Source organism: Sinocyclocheilus rhinocerous, unplaced genomic scaffold (genome assembly GCF_001515625.1).
Source record: "Sinocyclocheilus rhinocerous isolate Xijiao unplaced genomic scaffold, SAMN03320098_v1.1 scaffold585, whole genome shotgun sequence".
In the NCBI taxonomy this organism is placed as follows: domain Eukaryota; kingdom Metazoa; phylum Chordata; class Actinopteri; order Cypriniformes; family Cyprinidae; genus Sinocyclocheilus; species Sinocyclocheilus rhinocerous.
In genome coordinates this window covers 235696-244520 of record NW_015630024.1, presented here as the reverse complement: position 1 = coordinate 244520, position 8825 = coordinate 235696, and the positions used below count along the sequence as shown (strand labels likewise).

The 8825-nt window shown below is 34.2% G+C and overlaps 1 protein-coding gene across 1 annotated transcript in view; it reads right to left on the bottom strand.

The window, feature by feature from the left end:
* The window catches only part of prlra (prolactin receptor a), a 28445-nt gene extending 21634 nt beyond the window's left edge, over positions 1 to 6811 (bottom strand). The window contains exon 1 of the mRNA XM_016551836.1: positions 6635 to 6811. The gene's annotated coding sequence lies outside the window, so the exon portion shown is untranslated. The remainder of the gene's footprint in view (positions 1 to 6634) is intronic.
* Between the last annotated feature and the right edge of the window lie 2014 nt (positions 6812 to 8825).

Sequence of the window (8825 nt, the reverse complement as noted above, 5' to 3'; positions counted from 1 at the left end):
GGATGGATAGATGGATAGATAGATAGATAGATAGATAGATAGATAGATAGATATAAATGCAACTTTTTATCTCATAATTCTGACTTTTTTCTTGAAATTGTGAGTTTATATCTCACAATTCAGATTTTCTTAGAATTGCAAGATGGAAGACTTGCGATTACTTTCTCTATTTATTCCATGACTGAAACAATCTTCCATAGGTTTGGTTCTAAATTGTAAAAATGAGTTTTCAAAAGTTGTAAATAAAGATCATTGGAGCACATACTATTTCAGTCTTTTTACTTCAAAATTTCATATACAATTAATTATGTTACTTGCCAATTCTTTGTAATTAATTGTGAAATGTACTAGCAATTTCTCAGTGAAAACTGTATCTAAACCATTTTTTTCCAGTATACATAGGGCATGTTGTCACATGCCAAACGTCTGTCCAAGAAAGACAATTAAATATTTCCTAGAAAAGGGGCCATCTGTTTAGATATTATCCAGAATTTAGTGGAAAACCATAGCAGGAAGCAACTGTCAAAAATGCTGTCAAATAGAAACTTTCACGGTCGACTAACACTTTTTTTCCCTGACAATTCAGACATTTGTGAGTCTTCAGCGTGTTGTTGTTTCAAATACTGTTTTCCAGCCCCCGCAGCAAAACTCTGCAGCAGTTGCACAATACATATCCATCCAGCACAAGCCAGATCCAACTCACCTCCTCTCCTCAGATGTGTAGAGTTGCACTAGTGGGTGACATAGAGCTGAAAGGTGATCGGCCGTAAGCCAAATTCAGACTAACGTTAGGGATTAGGATCATTACATCGTTGACGGGTGGACCTGTGTCTTTGGGGACATATCTAGTCGTCTAGGTGGCCGGCGATAACTGTGTAAGACTAATTAACACAAATCTCTAAGTAGTCTGTCGTCATTCAGGTATAATCAGATCACATTGAAGATGTAAACTCATGATGAATTACTAATGACTCACTTGATTTACTAATTGGTTTACAAGATTGCAGCAATAAAATAACAGGCGTGTCTTTATTGAATTGCCTTCTTCTTAAAGGGATAGTTATGGAAGCTTGTTTCCAACCACAGAATAAAAAATTAAAAAGGTCATTGCGACTTTTTTTCCTCACAATTTACTTTTTTCACATCACTTTTTCCTCAGAACTGTGAGATATAAACTCAGAATTCAGAATTTTCTCACGATTCGGACTTTTTTCACATCACTTTTTCCTCAGAACTGTGAGATATAAACTCAGAATTCAGAATTTTCTCACGATTCGGACTTTTTTCACATCACTTTTTCCTCAGAACTGTGAGATATAAACTCAGAATTCAGAATTTTCTCACAATTCGGACTTTTTTCACATCACTTTTTCCTCAGAACTGTGAGACATAAACTCAGAATTCAGAATTTTCTCACGATTCTGACTTTTTTCATATCACTTTTTCCTCAGAACTGTGAGATATAAACTCAGAATTCAGAACTTTCTCACATGACATAGAGCTGAAAGGTGATCGGCCGTAAGCCAAATTCAGACTAACGTTAGGGATTAGGATCATTACATCGTTGACGGGTGGACCTGTGTCTTTGGGGACATATCTAGTCGTCTAGGTGGCCGGCGATAACTGTGTAAGACTAATTAACACAAATCTCTAAGTAGTCTGTCGTCATTCAGGTATAATCAGATCACATTGAAGATGTAAACTCATGATGAATTACTAATGACTCACTTGATTTACTAATTGGTTTACAAGATTGCAGCAATAAAATAACAGGCGTGTCTTTATTGAATTGCCTTCTTCTTAAAGGGATAGTTATGGAAGCTTGTTTCCAACCACAGAATAAAAAATTAAAAAGGTCATTGCGACTTTTTTTCCTCACAATTTACTTTTTTCACATCACTTTTTCCTCAGAACTGTGAGATATAAACTCAGAATTCAGAATTTTCTCACGATTCTGACTTTTTTCACATCACTTTTTCCTCAGAACTGTGAGATATAAACTCAGAATTCAGAATTTTCTCACGATTCTGACTTTTTTCACATCACTTTTTCCTCAGAACTGTGAGATATAAACTCAGAATTCAGAATTTTCTCACGATTCTGACTTTTTTCACATCACTTTTTCCTCAGAACTGTGAGATATAAACTCAGAATTCAGAATTTTCTCACGATTCTGACTTTTTTCACATCACTTTTTCCTCAGAACTGTGAGATATAAACTCAGAATTCTGAATTTTCTCACGATTCTGACTTTTTTCACATCAATTTTTCCTCAGAACTGTGAGATATAAACTCAGAATTCAGAATTTTCTCACGATTCGGACTTTTTTCACATCACTTTTTCCTCAGAACTGTGAGATATAAACTCAGAATTCAGAATTTTCTCACGATTCGGACTTTTTTCACATCACTTTTTCCTCAGAACTGTGAGATATAAACTCAGAATTCAGAATTTTCTCACGATTCGGACTTTTTTCACATCACTTTTTCCTCAGAACTGTGAGATATAAACTCAGAATTCAGAATTTTCTCACGATTCGGACTTTTTTCACATCACTTTTTCCTCAGAACTGTGAGATATAAACTCAGAATTCAGAATTTTCTCACGATTCGGACTTTTTTCACATCACTTTTTCCTCAGAACTGTGAGATATAAACTCAGAATTCAGAATTTTCTCACGATTCGGACTTTTTTCACATCACTTTTTCCTCAGAACTGTGAGATATAAACTCAGAATTCAGAATTTTCTCACGATTCGGACTTTTTTCACATCACTTTTTCCTCAGAACTGTGAGATATAAACTCAGAATTCAGAATTTTCTCACGATTCGGACTTTTTTCACATCACTTTTTCCTCAGAACTGTGAGATATAAACTCAGAATTCAGAATTTTCTCACGATTCGGACTTTTTTCACATCACTTTTTCCTCAGAACTGTGAGATATAAACTCAGAATTCAGAATTTTCTCACGATTCGGACTTTTTTCACATCACTTTTTCCTCAGAACTGTGAGATATAAACTCAGAATTCAGAATTTTCTCACGATTCGGACTTTTTTCACATCACTTTTTCCTCAGAACTGTGAGATATAAACTCAGAATTCAGAACTTTCTCACAATTCGGACTTTTTTCATATCACTTTTTCCTCAGAACTGTGAGATATAAACTCAGAATTCAGAACTTTCTCACAATTCGGACTTTTTTCACATCACTTTTTCCTCAGAACTGTGAGATATAAACTCAGAATTCAGAATTTTCTCAGAATTCTGACTTTTTTCTCAGAATTCTGAGTTTACATCTCGCAATTCGGAGGAAAAAGTTCAATAAAAAAAGGTCATTCATAATAGCAATGTCATTATTCTGACTTTTTTCTCGCAATTGAGAGTTTATATCTCACTTTTATTTTATTTCACTTTTCCTTCACAATTCTGAGTTTGTTTCACAATTCTTTAAAAAAACAACAACTTAGTTCACTAAAAAAATTTAAATAAATATATGAATGAATGAGCAAAAAATGAGTAAATATATATAAATTAATAAATAAACAAATGGATAAATAAATGAATAAATAAATAAATGAGTAAATAAATAATGAATAAAAGAATGAATGAATGAATGAATGAACAAATGGATAAACAAACAAATAAATTCTGTCATCATTTACTAACTCTCATGCCGTTCCAAACATTTCTTTCTTCTGCAGATCACAGAATATGATATTTTGAAGAATGGTTGTGTCCATACAATGAAAGTCAATGGTGTCCAAAATAACAAAAAATGCAAATCAGGCTGTCATTTCTGAAAATACCTTCTTTTGTGTTTCAGAAATAAAAAGTCGTACCGATTTGGAACAGTTAGTAAATGATGACAGAATTGTAATTTTTGGGTGAACTATCCCTGAATACACAATATGGATCATTTCAATCACAGTTAAATGAATCAATGCACTTAAGTTTCCAAATGGTTAATGTAGTTGAATATTTGATCTGTGACATAGTAATGAAGAGGCTTTTGGCCCAAAGCTATTTTAAAGGGATAGTTCACCCAAAAATTCTGTCATTAATTACTCGCCCTCATGTCATTCCAAACCCGTATGACCTCCGTTCATCTTCGGAACACAAATTAAGATATTTTAGATCAATTCTGAGAGCTCTCTGACCCTCCCATAAACAGCAATGTAATTACCACGATCAAGGTCCAGAAACGTAGCAAGGACATCTGTAAAATAAATTAAGATAAAATATCTTAATTTGTGTTCTGAAGATGAACGCTGGTCTCACGGGTCTGATTAATGACAGAATTTTCATTTTTGGGTGAACATTCCCTTTAATGTAAGTGGGCAGCATTATGAATCAGTCTGTTAGGAATGCATCTGAATTTGATATAAAATCATGCTTTATATTTACAAGCTGTCTAAGAAATACAAAAAGCAAAGAGAAGAAGTAGCATGTGTACTGAGCAGAACCCAAAATACTCCTCACTCTTTGTATAGATAAAAATGGGCATTGTTGTTGGAATAAACAGAACGACTTCAATTAACGGTGAAACCAGTCGGACAAGCTCTCTGACATCTTCCCTTGTAATCTAGACACATATCAGCACTTGTGCTTGTGAACTCACGTTTCTGCAAGACCCAGACGGATTCATCCATGGTTGCTTCACCCAGATTTCCACAATACATTTCAGTACTGCATTACTCTGCTCATGTTAAATGATATTTTTAATTAACTTTGAATGACTTCTATTGACATCAGCTCAGCAAATCGCAGTGAATTACCTGAATGCCAGACTGATGTTCCATTATGTCCATTAATCAATCATCTAATTCAAAAGCTCTGTGGTTATGTTCAGTCATTATTTCTTAGCAAAGAACAGTCCTATATCAATAGCACAAACTACAGTAATTGAGAAAAAATGAACACCTGTCTGAATTTGTCACTCAGTGGCTCACACTTAAAAAAAAAAAACTTGCAATAAATTTATAATAAAAACTTTGGAGCTGTTGTTGCCAGAAACTCAAAGTGAAAAACTACCGTGGCAATGTGTCTGGATGTCTGTATATTTTACAACTTAAAACTATATTTAATTAATCTCATCTGTCGAGCTCTAAAGAGAACAAAAAACTCTATAACAGTCCATAAATTACCATAAAAGTAGTCCATATGCACTATATATTAAGTCTACTGGTATCTATACAATGTATTTTTAGGAAGAACAGAATGAAATGTAATTATTGAATGAAAATCTTTTTAACCACCGAAGCTCTCTAAAATTCTCTCTAAAATTAAGTATAGGACTCGAGAACTGCAAGAAAAGGAACAATTTTCAATGAATAACAATTTAAATTTCAGTCTTTTTCATGAACTTTTTTACTGCAATATGAGAACCAACTGAGTAAACACAGCTTTCCAAAAGTGCAAACAGTCTGCGATGACTCAACAACAACGTCACGCTGACATAGGATGTGTACCTCAAAGAGACCTGATGATGCCAAGCAATAAAAGCATAAAATTATGCAGAAGTGAGTGAGTTCATCAAGTGAACAGTAAATAGGTCAGTGCTGAATAGAAAACTGACATCCCCACAAACTCCTCTTCAAAATATTAAGAGCAATATACTGTATATAAAAAGCTACAAAACTGGTTTATATATAATATATATATTAATAACATCAATAACTGCAACCGTTCAGTCAGAACTGTTGGCCACATTCTACTCTCCACACGGATTCCAGCTCATACACTTTGTCTGACCTCTGTTGATCATATCAAGATAAACAATTAACAGTTATTTTTATTGTAGCCTATCACCAAACGTGAAATCAGTTTCAGTTTAACATTACAGTTATTATGAACTCAGTATAAACTAAAAGTAAACAATACAACCAAAAAGATATTTCATTCATTTTCTGTCGTAACCAAGTAACCAGCTTTAGAAAAACTGTCCATATTCCAGACTATAGATATTCTAATCAATATTCAAATGAGATCCCGCCTCATTTTGAACTGCATTTCCATTCCAGTTGACAAAAGAATCAAATATGACAACACAAACCAGCACTTAACTCTGAAACATAACAAGTCACCCATTATTAAGCTGTTGACTTGCACTGACAAACTAGAACACTGAAGACTTCCCAGCCATTCTATCCTCTTATTCCCAGGATTAGACCGATGCAAAGCTCATTACATAACGAACGCCTATATCAGCACTTTCCACCTGCTAATATAATTAGACTGTAAAAAAGTGTACAAAAACTACAGTATCTATCTATCTATCTATCTATCTATCTATCCATTTTACTTGAATAAATGCAGTTAATTTAGATGTTGCCATATGAAGCACACTGCATGTTCTTAATAACTAACTATAACAACCATAGTAAATATAAAATACTTTAAATAGATTTAAATGTGATATTAATGACACGATGAATATGTAGTTCAGTAATATTTTTGATATCAGTTAAATCATTCAATAGAACATTTTGATCATGTACTGTCCTACACCTTATAAACCTTGTACTTATGCAGGCATGCTATAATTTTTTTCTTATTCGAATTCAATCAAGTGCATTCAATACACTGTCTTCGAGATCTCACAGGGCAGAAAAGTATCAGTTCTGCGCTTACCTGCTGTTCATAGGGAGATGATGAGCTCCTATAATCCCGCTTTAATGATCGTGCTAGCAGGATGGCTACATTGAACTGGCTGATTTCTGCTGTTCTTGCTTATGTAACCGAACACTCGCAAAGCTTAGTTGGTGTCTTGAGCAGATGTGCGCTCCTACAAGTCTCAGGTAAGTCAAATGCCTTCGGGTGATGGGTCTCTCCTGTCTAACCGGTCTGTCTGACAGTGGGCGTGGCCTTCACTGTTCAGCTCCTCCCACATAAACTCCTCCCACTCTGCGCTCAGTTTAATCTCATCCGCGGTACTGAGCGTTCAGTCAGTGCTGCTGCTGTAGTTTTTATAATACATGTATTTTATAATACATATTATTAAAAGTATTACATTATTAAAATAGAATGTCTAAAAGTGAAAAAGCACAAGAGAATTCAAGCTGGCCTTATTAAGTATAAATAACTGGACAAATCACGTGAATTACTGGTTAAATCATATAAAAAACTTTGTCCAAAGCACATTTTAGTTCCTCTCATGAAGCCCACATGCCCAATATTTTAGATGTTATGCTTGAGAACTTGCGGTCATTACAACATTCTCACAGTATTTTACAGGTTTCATTTCTGTCACCAATGATCTGCCTAAGATTTCAATTTATGAAAGTCACATTTATTATTTATTACATTTTAAATGTATTTACTTAAATTTTACTTAAAGTTTTTATTTTTATTTGTATTACATTTTTAACAGCTATAATACATCTCCCTCATCTTGTTTTAAATTGATGAAGTACTGAATCTGTGCACAAATCAAAGTCTGTTATTTGCTTTATAACACCAAATGTGTGCTCAAAATGATCAAAATGTTATAAAAGGGACAATACATTTGCATTGTTGTGCAAGCTTTTCAGAGACAAATACAGAATACAGACTGCCTGTTTAAATATATGATACAGCTGTCAGTTATTTATGACTCTAAACTGTTTGTACTTGCTATCCAAACACATGACTGTACAGGTTCTGCTCTTGGTCAAACACTGTAAAACCTCATGCTCTTGAGTACTTTGTTTGCCGCTCAGTGCGTCTCATTGAGATGGTAGTAAATTAAAAGATTACTAGGATACTGTGGAACTTCCTCTATTTAGTGACATTGCAGTGTTCCTATAGTGGCCATGGAAAAACAGCATCAGGATGTGGAAAGGTATCATGACCGATAAAACTTTTAGCATCAAAGGATGTGTTTGCTATAAATCTCCTGATCTGGGCCAATCTGTAAAAGCAGAGATGACTAAGATATTTTTAATTGCCTAGTTTCTCATTTTTGCAGCAAGGATCTCCACTGGACTCTTCTGATTATACCAGCTTCTAATGTAACAGAGGGGAAATTAATCACACAAGCACAGCTATTACCAAATTTAAAGCCATTTCTGGTAGAGTAATATTTCCTGACATTTTCATTAACAGTCTCCAGATCCCTGTTGCTCTAGGATTCGATGCATGTGATTAGAAAATTGGACAGCTAAAAGCAATACTAATGTCTACAGTCTATAATTTCTAGAAGGAGAGAAGTGTTTAAAGTATTTAGAAATAAAACAAGTCTCAAGGAAGTAAACAAGGTCAAACCAGACAACAAATGGATGCTGAGAGTGAAAAGTGAGGGGAAAAGACTTACTTAAAATAGAATGTCTTAAAGTGAAAAAGCACAGGAGGATTCAAGCTGGCCTTTTTAAGTAACTGGACAAATCACATGAATTACTGGATAAATCACACATTTTAGCTCCTCTCATGAAGCCCACGTTATGCTTGAGAACTCGCGGTCATTACAACATTCTCACAGTATTTTACAGGTTTCATTTCTGTCACCAGTGGCCTACAGCTTAAGATTTCAATGGCATTTAAATCCAGACGGAGGTTATTGCATACCATTACGCCATAAAGAGAGCAATTAAATGAAAATGAGGTTAGAGGTGGCATACAGTACAAATAGGTCTTAAATATGATAATATTTCATGTGCACCTGAGGGGGAAAAAAAGTATTTCAGTAAGGTTTCACAATGCTTCACCATGACATCTGGACTTTCTAAAAAATTTCCCACTGTAAGAGTTCCACAAGTAAGTTCCATTAAAAAAACGCTGGTAAAAGTGCATTTCAAAAACATCAGAACCAAATGTTTCTGAACAGTACATGCTTAAAAAAATAAAA